Here is a 14,092-nt window from a genome sequence, read left to right as displayed (position 1 = left end):
TACAAATTGATAAAACTTGAAGCCATGGAGGTTTGCACCCACCACCACCCTTTCTCATCTACTGGCTTAACTGCATGGCACCCACCCCTCCTCAGTCCCACCTCTGATCTCAGAGAATGAGGTTAGCCTTTTGTTCAAGGCCAGTTACTCCCTAACAGCTCTGTCACTCACCCCACTTCTTTTTTCTGACACTGCATTCTTTCTATTCACTTTCTCCTCAGACCATAGACGTGATAAATATCCCTCTAATCCAGACACACACACACATACACACACACACCAGTCCTCCCTTTAATTTCCTTTGACCATTGTCAATCACTTCATCACTCTCTTTCCCTTCCCAGTCACAATCCTTCAGAAGTTAGTCTATGCTGCCTGTTTCTTCTTCCTCAATTCCATTCAGTCCTCATTACTGGCTCTTGGAATCCACTCTTGTTTCACTGAAACATGCTATCTTTAAGATCGTCAATGACCTCTTCATTTCCAAATCCAACAAAGCACCTTTTTGTCCTTATCTGCTGTATTTGACACTGTTGTATTTTCACTGCTTCTTGAATCTCTCCATTATCTTGGTTTCCATGTCCCTGGTTTTCCTCCTGCCCCACTGTTTCATTACTGACCACACTGAGGAATCAAGTATCCTCTCCTTTCAGAAGCTTCTATAACATCCTATCCTGAACCATGTAGCTCACCTCTGCTCCCTTAACTCTCTGGATCTTACTAAATTATATTAAAATTGTCTGTTTATGTGTTGGTTTCCTTTATTAAGCAAGGAACCCCTAGAGGAAAGTGACTGTTGATTAATCTTCATACACCTAGTATCTATCACAAAGTACAGTGCCCAAAGGCAGGCAATAAAATTTGTTCAACTGCTTTAGAACAAATGCCGAAGACAAGCTAGACTGACTTTTAACATAAAAGTTATTCAGGATTTTATTTCTGAGAACACAAATTCTCTCTCGTTTACTCAAAGACCCATGATCTAGAGGGGTGGCCAGATTTTCAAATTGACCTATGGTGAGGAAAGCTAAGGTTAGCTCCACATTCAGTGGGGCACCTTCAAACCCTATTCTCAAGGTCTTCCTTAGTCCGCTTTTTTGTCTTTTGGTTCACCATGCAGCTGAGGTCTTCTACTGACCTGACCTTGTGTTTGTTTGTGGGTGCCTAGATTATCACTGAACGAAATGTGGCACTCAATCATTTACCCCTCACAACTCCTAGGCAGTTCTGTAGCTACCTTGAAACTCCTTGACTGGAGAGTCTGTGTTTACAGTTGGTTATCCTTGTACATATTTATAGCAATAGTAGTCTTTATGTAAACCAATGTTACACATATTTCTTCCAGACTTTTACAGTGTCTCTTTCAAAAAAACACTGGCATTCTGGAATCCTATGAGCCTGCACTATGATCATTATTATAGGAGAGTTGGTATGTTATCAACACGTGGAATTTCTAATCCAACATGCCTCACATTGTTGTCATTACCTTAGCCTTTCAATCCTGTCCCAGCATTTATAATGGAACGTCTTCCCTTTCCTGGGTTGTCCTTATTTCTACTTAGTGACCCTGACTTGAGATGCTGATGCTAATCTGGAAGATTTCTTATGCATGGGTGTAGACCCTGGTAGCTTTCTTGGGATGTGCTTCTTTTCTTCCCCCTTGTCTTGGCTACTTGTCCTGGCTTCTGCACCACTGGATCTGACCCAAGTTTACTGTTCTAGTCATTCATGAAAGAGCCATACACCAATCATCACAGATAGCTTCTTCATTCTTCTTTCATTTGTCCACAAAGGCTTTCTCACAACTCTCCTTATCCCCTTAACTCTTGATATGGTTTGGCTGTGTCCCCATCCAAATCTCACCTTTAATTGTAATAACCCCCACATGTCAAGGGCGGGGGCAAGTGGAGATAATTGCATCACTGGGGCAGTTTTCCCCATACCCTTCTTATGGGTACTGAATAAGTCTCACAAGATTTTATGGTTTATAAAGAGTAGTTTCCCTGCACACGTTCTCTTGCCTGACACCATGTAAGATGTCCTTTGCTCTTCCTTCATCTTCTGCCATGATTGTGAGGCCTCCCCAGCCATGTGGAACCATGAGTCCATTAAATACCTTTCCTTTATAAATTACCCAGTCTCCAGTATGTCTTTATTAGCAGTGTGAGAACTGATTAATGAACCTCTTATAAGAAACTGAGCTCCAGGAATAACTGCAGGCTTATGGCTTCCCTCAAACAGCCATCTCTAACTAGCAGGTCAGGATCATAAAGAATAAGTCATACTGAACTTATAAACACTTCATTGGCCCACTGGGTATTTGAGACAGTGTGCCATGGATTGATGTTAGGTTGCAGGGCATGATGGGATGCACCTGAATGGGATTTGGAAGACTTCATCACTTAACTCATAGTGAGCCTCTGTATAAGCCATTCCATTCTTTTGGCCTAGATGATCTCTGAGGTTCCCTCAAGATCTACTAGTTTGGGTTCCTGGTTCAAGAGGTTCCTCCAGGGCTTTGAGAACCACTCAACTATCCAAGAGAGGCCTGAAGGCCTCCAGGGACATCACTCACAATGACCTGCTAACAAGGTCATTTTTATTCAAGTTTTATTCAAGCATTATAAAGATAGTAGAGAGGGCAGCCAACTGAGTGGTTAGCTGGGTCTCTGAGGCTCTTAAGACCTAACTAAAATGGAAATACTATATGCACATGGTTTGGGCTCCCTGATGTTTGAATCCATAGGATTGTTGCCCCCTATCCCCTGGAACCAGGCCTCTTGGAGCATTTCTCTGGATATGGTTATCTAGAGATTTCTATTATCCTTCTCTTTCTTTTCTGGTGTCTCACCAGCAGAGGACATGCCCAAGGCTTTTGGCTATGCTCACAAGTTCAAGATCACCTGTACATTCATTGTACAGAATAAAGTTTGGCAAATTTTTTTTGTAAAGGATTAAATCAAAAATATTTTCAGCTTCGCAGACCATATAGCCTCTGTCAGAATCACTCAACATTGCCATTGTAGCATAAAAGCAAACAATGTATGACGAATAAGTATGGCTGTGTTCCAATGAAACTTTATTTACAAAAATAAGCCAGAGGACAGATTTTGCCCAAGGACTGTAGTTTGTCTATCCTCAATCTAGTTCTAACCACCACCAGCTGGAACCGGTTATCTGGTTCTTCATTAGGGACAACTGATTTGTGGAACTGAGTTGATTCCTTTTGTGGGTGTCCCTTTTGTTCGCATAATCCTGCATGGCCAGATTATTAAGGATGCCATGTATTATAAGATTAGGACACAATCTGCCTGAAGGCATTAAATGTTGACCTTAAGGTCAGCTAGTACCATGGCCCCATATGTCAACTAACATTTTATTCTGTGTGTCAACAGATATACTGCTACTTTTAATCACCATTTGCCAAAGTCATTCTCCCCAAAGGCAGAATTTTAGGCAATACAATGCTATCTAACCTGAGTACATTGTTGTTAGACTGAATTTCAGCAATGACTATTGTGGCTTCAGTTCCAGATGGTTACCATTTGTCCTAGCACATGTGTGCTAATAGCCTGTGTTACAAGTAGAAAAAGTTTCCATGCCCTCTTCCTTTCCCTGTTTCTATTCCTGGTCCCAGAGTAGTTCAGGCTCCAGCTTTCTGTGGTTTCTGCAACAAGTTGCTGAGATTAGTTTAGAGTAGAGGACACAGGTGACAGAACAGTGTTGTGAAAAGAACACATGCTTTTGAGCTACAGAAGCATAGGCCCAAATTCCAGCTCAGCTCCCAGTTTCAGTTTCTTTATTTGCAATACAGGAATGATAGTGCTAATACCTACCTCAAAGGGCTATTGAGAGGATGATGTGGTATAAAAGGTGAGAAAGTACTTTGTAAAGAACATTTGGCCGTTGTTGTTACTGCCTCAGATGGTGACAGGCTTAGCCCCTCCCTGCTCCCAGTTGTCATTGTTCAGAGATATTTCCTAACTGTCACACAGCGCAGTTGGGAAAGAGGCCTCTCTAGCTGAGACATGACCAATCTCCATCAAATGGCTGCTCAACACAAATCCCCTTAAAATTATGGCAAAAATAGAACCTTACCTCTACCTGTAGCACTTTGATAAACTTATCTTTAAATGTCTTCCCAACCACTATGACATATATTCTCTCTATGGTCCTTTAAGAAAAGCAGAAAAAGTACTAGCACATTCATTTTTCAGATAAGGAAACTGAGCAAAAGAACCACTAAAACAATACCCAGAAATCATGCAGCTGTTTACTGAAGAACCGGAAACTAAAATCCTGGTTTCTTGAACCTAAACTAGGCATTCCATAAAGCTACGAACCTTTTCTTTCACAAAAAGAAAGATCTGCTGGGATTTCTCCCGGTTCTATTTTTCATTACAAAGTATTTGGAACACAAGTCAGAATACTATCCACCTGGCCCTTCCTGTGGCATTTATTACCCTGCTTTTTGCCAACATCTTACCCAGAAAATACATTTAACCCAGAAGAGGCTGAAAAGGTTTGTGGAAGTAGGGAAGAGGGAAAGAGGAGCAATTATCCTTACTACTAAAATACATACCAAAAAGAAAAATATTTCTAACATGGAGCTTATGTAGTCTTCTCAAGGCAGAAAAAAGTCAAAGCAAGATCTTGGTTCAGTTCCGTGTTTGCCCAAGCATTGATTTTTGTCTGAGAGCTCTGAAAATGTCTACTAGGTCACAGTAGATGCCTAAATGGTGTGTCCCCACCTCTCATAAGGCTTTATGATGACACAATGTCTTTCGGGTTCCCAAACTAAAGTTGCATTAGTCTCATCTGCAGAAATAATATGTTCTGCCTACTGGTCAAACCAGGTGTGATGCCAAGGAGTAAATAGCTTCCCAGGAGGACCCAGGTCAACACAGCACACAGCTGTTGTGTCTCATTGACTAGCACATACTAGGTGTTGGGCACTTTGTGGCACATTTTAATATCTTAGAACTGAATCTCTTACTTAGACCACTATTGCAGGAGGACACAGACCCCAGGAAATAATCTATTGTCCACTTACATATTAGTTTCTATTACCTTATTTTTATGACTATTATTTATTCAATTTCTGAGTAGGCATAAACTCACATGGCTCAAATAAAAACCATTACAAGGCATATAAATGAAGAGGCTCCTCCTCATCCCTTTCCCAGTCTCCCCTCACCATAGGTAACTACAGTTATTACTGTATTTCAACAAATCTAAGATGTCATCCATTTTAAGATGCATCGTTATTTTATGTACCACTAAGAAAGAAAATAATATGGCTAATTGTAATTCTAAAATGACACATAATGGAAGACATTTCAATTTCACAGATGTTAAAATGTGAAAAATGTATATCATGGAGTCATACCCTAATTCTTTATGTATATACAAACAAATATGAGTATACATTGTCAGTTCTACATGCTAAAGATAGCAATGAGTACACAATAGTCTACTCAGTACTTTTTTCACTTTAAAGTATATCCTGGAGATCTTACCATATCAGTAGATGGAGATCTGCCACATTTATTTTTACATCTATTGAATGTACATGATATAATTTATTTCACCAATCCTCTCCTGTTATACATTTGGGTTGTGCCCAATCTTGTGCTATTTCAAATAATGCTTCAGTGAATAGCCTGGTGTGCCCATCATTTCACAAGAGAGCAAGTGTTTCTATAGGATAAAATCTTAAAATTGAATAGCTAGGCAACGTAGAGTAGGCAGTCACAATTTTGATGAATATTGACAAGTTTTCTGCCGCAGGGGAGCACCAAATCTACCCTCGACAATTAAGGTATGAGTGTGCCTGCTCCCTGTAGCTTTGTCAATAGACAGTGAGTAGTCTGTTGTTGTTTTTAAATCTGAGAGGTAAAAATAAATAGTATATTAGTATAGTTATGAGTGTGTTTGAGCATCTTTTCATAACTTCTGAAGCTATTTATATTTCCTTTTTTGTGAACTATCTTGTTTACATAATTTGTCCATTTTTATATTATGTTATTATTCTTTCTTATTGATTTTTCCAAGGAGATTTGTGCATTGTGATGCCGCTGACAACTTTTCTTCTAGTTTGTCATTTGTTTATTGTTGCTGTTGTGTTAGTTGGGATTTTTTGTTTTTGTTTTGTTTTTAGAGATGGGTTTCTGCTCTGTCACCCAGGCTAGAGCACAATGGCATGATCATAGCTCACTTCAGCCTTGACCTCCTGGGCTCAAGCAATCTTCCCGCCTTAGCCTCCCAAGTAGCTGGGCCCACAGGCACATACGACCACACCCAGCTAGTTTTTCAGGTTTTTTTTTTTTTTTTGTATTTTGTGGAGATGGGGGTCTCACTATGTTGCTCAGGCTGGTCTTGAACCCCTGGCTTCAAGCAATCCTCTTGCTCTAGCCTTCCAAAGTGTTATTTTGTTTATTGTACATTTTTCCATGTAGAGACTTTAGTCTGATTTTTATGTAGTTAAATTTATCACCCTTTTCTTTTATGGGTTCTTCATTTCAACTCAGAAAGACCTTGCTCACTCCAACGTTATACAAAAATTCCCCCATGTTTTCCTCTAATAGTTTTTAAGAGTTCATCTTTTTGCGTTTGAATCTGGGATAATTTTTTTTTCCTGTTATATTATATGAGGACTAGATTCATTTATATTTTATCCAGATGGTTAACCAGTTGTCCCAACACTATTTTTTAATCAGTCCGTCTTTTCCCATACTAATAAAAGATTCCACCTTTACATCCAAGTTCCTGTATCTATTTGGTTCCATCTCTAGACTTCCTAATCCATCACATTGTTCATGTGTCTTCTTATTTGAACACTGACTGCTGTGGACTGAATGTTTACATCCCCTTCAAATTCATATATTGGGCTGGGTGTGGTGACCCATACCTGTAATCCCAGCACTTTGGGAGGCCAAGGTGGGTGGATCACTTGAGGTCAGGAGTTGGAGACCAGCCTGGCCAACATGGTGAAATCTTGTCTCTACAAAAAATACAAAAATTAGCCAGGCATGGTGGTATGTGCCGTAATCCCAGCTACTTGGGAGGCTGAGGCAGGAGAATTGCTTGAACCCAGGAGGCAGAGGCTTCAGTGAGCCAAGATCGCGCCACTGTAGTCCAGCCTGGGTGACAGAACAATACTTCATCTCAAAAAAAGAAAAAATTATACGTTGAAGCCCCAACCCCCAAAGTGGCAGGGCCTTTGGGAGGTTAATTAGGTTAAGATGAGGTCATGAGGGTGGAGTCTTCATAATAGGATGCGTGTCTTTATAAGTAAAGCAAGAGACACCAGAGCTTTCTCTCTCAGCAAGTGCACAAAGAAGTTATGTGAACACACAGAGAGATTATGAGTGTCTGCAAGCCAGGAAGAGGGCCCTCACCAAGAACAGAACTTGCTGGCACTTGATCTCTGACTTCCTAGCCTCCAGAGTTCTGAGAAAGAAATTGCTGTTATTTATGCCACCCAGTTTATGGTATTGTGTTATAACAGCTTGAGCTGACTAAAACATCTGCCTATATTTTTAAATTAAATTCAGTTATTTCAGATGTGCAGTCTAAAGTCACGCTCAAAGACTGGCCACTCTTAAAGCCCCCATCTGGAAACCCACTCTTGAGACTACCTGTTCTGTTTTACAAACCATATATGTGTGTGTGTGTGTGTGTGTGTGTGTGTGTATGTGTGTGTGTGTATGTGTATATGTGTGTATATATGTATATGTATGTGTGTGTATATATATATATATAGCTTTTTTTAAAAGTAGAATTGCTCTAGTCAATGAAGGCCTCCAGGGAGCACTTGGTGCCGTGACATGGCTGCTGTTTAATAGAACAGTAACATTGATCATTATAAATGTACTGCTTACAGCACCACAGGTACTTATGTACCAGAACCATACACAGGAATAACCAATGCCTCTTAGCAACAAAGACCACTACTCAAACACACCAGAAACTACACAGTCCTTCTTCTACAGACGAAGTCCTATCTGTCTTGCACAGATCACCTTCTTCTTCCTACCTCTTAGAAACTCCATTCTGATTTCCCACTTCCCCATCCCCTACATTGTCACCTGGCCCCTGATATTTGATGCCTGTTTTTACCTTACAGGTTACACTAAATTATCTGTGGAATATTTCAGTTCCACTCTCTTCTCACTATCTCCACTACCAACATCACTCTCCTGGACACAGCCTTCTAGCTGGTCTCCCTGCCTCCAGTCTTGCCTCTCTAATCCAGTCTCCATATAACAAACATGGATATTTTCAAAGCACAAATCTGATGATGCCACTGTATTGCTTTGAAGCCTTTTAATGGTTACCCATCGTTTAAGATAATGACCAACATCCTTAAACATGTCTATAAAGTCCCGCATGATCTGGGTCCCTGACAAGCTCTCTACCCTCATCTTATACCATACTTCCTCTTCGTTTCCTCTGCTTCAGCCACACAAGAGTCCTTTCAGTTCCACAAACACATTTTGCGCATGCTTTTCTCTCTACTTGAAATGTTCTTCCTCCCTTTTTAACCTATTCATCTGTCACATCTCAGCTCAAGCACCACGTCCTCAGTGTTTTCTGTTTTTAATCTCCTGAAGTCACTTTCTTTCCTTCAAGGTGCCTCTCTGAGTTCATAATTACATATTTATTTGTATTGTTATTTGATTAATATCTCTCTCATAAGCATCATAAGAACAGGGATTATGTCTTTTTTGTTCACTGCTTTCCTCCAGCATCTAGTATGGTGTCTAGCCCAGCACATATTAGAATAACATAAAATATTAAGTCTATTAAATCCGTGTTTAATATATTCCCATGAAATATTTTAACTTACAAGTAAATAGCCATTTATTCAGCAATGGCTTTAATGCTGCTATATACACATACCCCAGGTCTGTGCAAAGCACTGAAGTAGAAGGAAGAAAGCAAGATCCAAATTCTTGTACAGAAAATGCTGGTGGCTTCCTTCTGCATGTAATGAACAGATAGACTTCCAGTCTGGAAGCAGGAGACTCTGGTTGGATAGATTTTTGTTTCCAGAGTATTCATGGACCAGAACATATTCCTGTCCAATGGTCTAAATGATAGTAAATCTCCAGAGTGCTTGGCACCTGGGCTTAGTTACCAAAAGGCCTACAGCTGTCCCCAGTTCTGGCCTCTCTTCCCAGCTTCCCTATAAGTCTTGAGTTCATCTCCACTGTCCTCATCAAAGCCACCATTTTGTCCAGAGCCACAGGGTCTCTAAGATCTCAAACATGCCATCTCCTCGTAAAGTACTGGGCTTCTTGATCCTAAAAGTCTACAGCTTGGAACAGCTAACCTAAGGCGAGTTGGGGGGACTGTATAGGCTTTTGCTTTCAAAATATTGGAACTTTAATTCCAGGTTGATGAACTATAAGAGAGTCCCCAATGATCTCTTGCTCCTAGTATTTATATCCCTTTGTAGTTCTCTCCCATATAAAAGCAGAGCTGGTGTGAATGGCCAATAAAACATGGCAGATGTGACAGTGTGTAACCTCTATATAAGTTATAAAGGCATTACAGCTTCTACTTGAGTCTGCTGGATCTCTTGCTCTGGGGAAGCCAGCTGCCATGTCATGAGGACACTCAAGCAGCCCTGTGGAATGAGGTTCATGTTAAGAACTTAGATCAGCACCAATTTACAAGCCATGTGAGTGAGCCATATTGGATTGCTGCAGCCCAAGTTGTTATGTGAGTGCAACCTCATGAGAGAACCTGGGTCAAAAACCACCGAACTGAGCCACTCCTGAATCCCAGACCCACAGAAGCCATGAAAGATAATGCACAATTATGGATATTGTAATGCAGTAAATTTAATTTGTTATGCAACCTTAGATACAGGCCATGAGATCAAAAGCACAAGCCCAGTGTCTGGGCTGTGTCTTTAATATTCTGGACACACAACCATTCTCCCTTTCTTATTTACAGCTTTTGTCTCTCTTCCTGTGAGCCATTCTACTTAGAAGAGAATTTATATCTCTTCATTTGGGCTTCCTATATAATATATATATGCTTCTATGCTGGTCTATGTATGTGCAATACAGCATAGTGGTTAACAGGATCAGCTTTGGAGATAGGGTTTCTTAGTTCAAATTCCTGCTCTGCCATTTACTACTTGCATGACCTTGGACAAGTGATCTAACTTCTCTATGCTTTCATTTTCTCATTTCTAGAGTAGAGATAATAATAGTATCTACCTTATGGGCTTGTTTTATGTGTTCAGCACAAGACCCGGGACATAGGAAGTACTCCCAAAATAGCTCTTGTTGTTATTTTCATTACTATCACTGAACTGATCATACTGTGTTGATTGTGTAGTTTTATATCTCATTCCCTCTCCAGAATGAACTTCCTCAAAGCAATGTATTGATGCCACTTATTTTTTTCTCTCCAGCTACCCAGCACAGCCCAGCACGTAGTAGGAGATCAACATAGGCATGTCTTACTAGAATTGTCTCTGAAGGAGTGTAGGCAATTTAAAGGCCAGATACTTGAGTCACAGGGAAATAGACTAGAGATACTGTTTGTAGTGCAAGAAAGGAGCCAAAGAAAACACACAGCAGAGCTGATAACTGGGGCAGAAGGTGAGGCAGGAGGTTGCCCTGATGCCCAGAGGGTGCCCTGGCAAAGTTGTCCCAGCTCATTGCATGAGAGGTCCTACTTGCCTTTTAATGCAGGGAGCTCAAGTTTTCCTGCTCAACTCTCAGTCTTTGGCAGGATCTTCTGAATCTAAAAGGCCTTCATTTTTTGCTGGTGTGGGTCAAGCCTTTGACAAATCTCCTTAACTCACTAAACCTTGGTTTCCCCATCTGTAGACTGAAGATAATAACCATCACATTTAAGACTCGGGAATGCTGAGGGTTAAATGTAATCGAGTTGGTAAAGCACTTAGTGCTAGAAAAAGCCCAGTAAATGTTGGCCACTCTTGGCTTGGCAAAAAAAAAAAAGTCTCAGTGAATACAATCTTTCATTTTCTGGTGTCTTGATGTCAAAGAATTTCAATGATTCTCAAGCTTTTCTGCCTCATTTGCAGAACGAACCAGGACCAGGATTTTCTCTCTCTCTCTCTCTCTCTCTCTCTCTCTCATACACATGCGCACACACACACACACACACACACACACACACACTTCCTTCTGGAAGAGGTTAACTATTGTGACCAGTACAATTAGCCCCTTTCCATCTGATAACAACCCCATCTAAGGAATTCACAACCGTTAATTAGAGGCACCCGGCAATCTTGTGAGGGAGGAAAATTATCGCTCAGACTCTACATGCTTCTGAACCAAGTTGCTCTGGGGTAACCTCAGTCACAGAGCCTGGGCCTGAGCAGGGACAGAACAGGATGGAGCCTGCCAGCCCCTGGCCCCTGCACACTGCCTCTTCCCTCTTCCAGGGCTCCATGGGGCTGACTGGAGGCCCTGCAGTTGTAAGTTCATTATTAAATCATTTCTCACCGAAAGAAGAAAAGGACTCGAAGCTCCACACACAGTGGTTTTTAAAATGCTAGTCTCTCTTCAATAGAAATTGAATTCACTGATGTAGCCCAGGGAAAAGTGAGCTCCTTCCTTCCCACCAAATGATTCTTTCAGGGTAATATAGCAGTTAAACCTTCAGGTACATAATAGCACGCCGCTCTATTAGCTAAGGCGATTTTATTCTTCAGCTTGCAGCTTCTTGCCCGACAGTTGTCACCTAGACAACCATGTCTCCATGAACTCAAGAGGAGACCGGGGGGTGTCCTCTGAGGAGACAGCCAGCCTGATACATCAAATCTTCTGGTGCGAAGGAACCATTCTTGGCTTTGCGATGTGGAACACACTAAATAATGCATTCAACTGTTGTCTATTCATCTATTCCATCACCTCCACTGCAGGCCCCTCCTTGCCTGTGACCTTGAAATGCTCCCTCAGCTTCAGGCCTTCCTATTCTCCTTTTATCAGCAAATCTGGTTCAGTGTGAGTGTGTGTGTGTGTGTGTGTGTGTGTGTGTAACAACTTTCCAATCTTGCAGCTTCCTGGCTATCCTTTTTTTCATTTTGAAACAAAAGAATTGCAAAGGCAGAAAGTTCTCTGTACCAATGTGTAAGGAGACTCTAATCAGACAAGCCTCAGCATGCTCTCATGTCTTAATAAGGAGATGCCATCTTGGTCTGCCCCTGCCTGGGAAGAGTTGAGCCCCAAGGCAGAAAGGGAGAGCCACCCCTCCTGACCTAAAACAACAAGAACCACCAAGTAAATGAAATCAAAGAAAAAGGAGAACAAAGTGTCCATTACAGGAGAAAGGACCAAAGTTGCATTTTCCTCACACCAGGAAGTAGTGTGGCCCTCCCAGGATTAGGACGAGAAAGTCTGGAGGACCCGGATGGCATCTGTGAGATGCAAAGTGAGGTGATGGTTACTCACGAGGTGGGTATGCTTGTGTTGTTGGGAAAAGCATCTAACTCTGTGGGCTGTCCAGTCATTCATGCAGTCATCTAACAAATATTGAGTGTTTATGTGTTTTCCTGAGCTCTCTTCTAGACCCTGGGGACATAGCACTGAACAAACCAGGCAAAATCCCTGCCCTCGTGAAACTCACACAGTACTGGAATAAATGTTGCTGAATGTTATTTTGAAGTCATCAAACTGTTAGCTAAGTGTTTCCTGAAGGTAGTTGCAAAATAAGGAGTGTGGGGGAAGAAGACCACTTGCTTTAATACACCAGTTCATCCTAAGCATTGTACATGCCAAATAAAGCAAGCTGTCCTATCAGTTTTTATCTTTGTGGCTACCAAGGCTCCACAAGAGAGACACTGGCCTTCTTGTTTATAGTTGTAGTGGTCACACTGTTTGCCCATGATTGCTCTTCATGGGGAATCACAAAGTGGTGTGCTGGTGCCAGCTCATGCTGACTCAAGGCCAATTGTGTGCAACTTTTCTCAATTCCATATTTAGTGACATCATGTTGATAGCTTCAAATTAGCCAAGGTGGGAATATCTATACGGTGGAAATCAGCTACAAATCAGGGGCTTTGTTTATTTGTTTACAAGCTTGTTTATCAGGACACTACTAGAGCCACTCCTTCCTCAGGTCCCAGAAATTCTACTTATTTGGGTAAGATGATACCATCCTCTCCAACCCAACACATGACCTGAGTCTGGCTGATCAGAGTGCACTATCCTCTTGGCCACATCAATTGGTGCAGGAATAGACGCAGGAACCACAATAGGCCAATCAGAGCCTTCTCCAGGATTTACATGTGTGTGTGTGTGTGTGTATATATATATATGTATATATATGTGTGTGTATATACACACACACACACACACATACACATATATATACACACACATATATGTAGACAGATTTTAAGTGACAAATAAAAATTATACATATTTATCATGTACAACATGTTTTGAAGTATGTATACATTGTAGAATGGCTAAATTGAGGTAATTAACATATGCATTACCTCATGTGCTTATCATTTATTTGTGGTAATGCTTAAAATTCACTCAGCAGTTTTCAAGAATACATTATTATTAACTACAGTCACCATGTGGCACAACAGATCTCTTGAACTTTTTCTTCCCAGTCTAACTGAAATTTTGTATCCTTTGACCAACATGTTCCCAACCCTCCTCCCCTCCCAGCTCCTGGGAATCACCACTCTACTCACTGCTTCTGACTGCTTCTGAATTCAGCTTTTTCAGATTCTATATATAAGTGATGTCATGCAGTGTTTTTTCTCTTTACTAGCACATTTTACTTAACGTAATGTCCTCCAAGTTCATCCGTGTTGTTGCAAATGACAGGATTTCCTTCATTTTCAAGGCTGAATAATATTCTATTGCGTACATGTATACCACATTTTCTTTATCCATTCATCCATTGGTGGACACTTAGGTTGATTTCATATCGTGGCTATCATAAATAGCAATGAACATGGGTATATAGACATCTCTTCGATTTGCTCATTTCATTACCTTTGTTCCCCAAGATTTTAACCAGTGCTATTAGAAAAAAAAAAAATGCTCTTCTCCTCTAGGGTCAGGAGGAATAAGGATCATAT

Source organism: Macaca mulatta, chromosome X (genome assembly GCF_049350105.2).
Source record: "Macaca mulatta isolate MMU2019108-1 chromosome X, T2T-MMU8v2.0, whole genome shotgun sequence".
NCBI lineage: Eukaryota > Metazoa > Chordata > Mammalia > Primates > Cercopithecidae > Macaca > Macaca mulatta.
The sequence above is the reverse complement of the archived record's forward strand: the minus strand, read 5'-3'. Positions refer to the sequence as shown.